Source organism: Phalaenopsis equestris, unplaced genomic scaffold (assembly GCF_001263595.1).
Source record: "Phalaenopsis equestris unplaced genomic scaffold, ASM126359v1 Scaffold000725, whole genome shotgun sequence".
NCBI classification, from domain to species: domain Eukaryota; kingdom Viridiplantae; phylum Streptophyta; class Magnoliopsida; order Asparagales; family Orchidaceae; genus Phalaenopsis; species Phalaenopsis equestris.
In genome coordinates this window covers 502,837-503,075 of record NW_018165165.1, presented here as the reverse complement: position 1 = coordinate 503,075, position 239 = coordinate 502,837, and positions in this window count along the sequence as shown.

Here is a 239-nt window from a genome sequence, read left to right as displayed (position 1 = left end):
ATATATATATATATTCTAATTATCTACCTGACTTTCTCACTCGTGAAATTTTGTAAGGAAAAAGATAAGGAGGGATGGATCACCCCTCACCAACGTATTAGAATGACACCCCAATGAGGTAGTTCCCGCGGGGGGGGGGGGGGGGGGTTGTTCAACTTAATGTGACCCCATAGGTGTTCAACTTAATTTGACCCCACAAAAATTTATAAATTAATAGCAATATTTATATGAAAGCACAA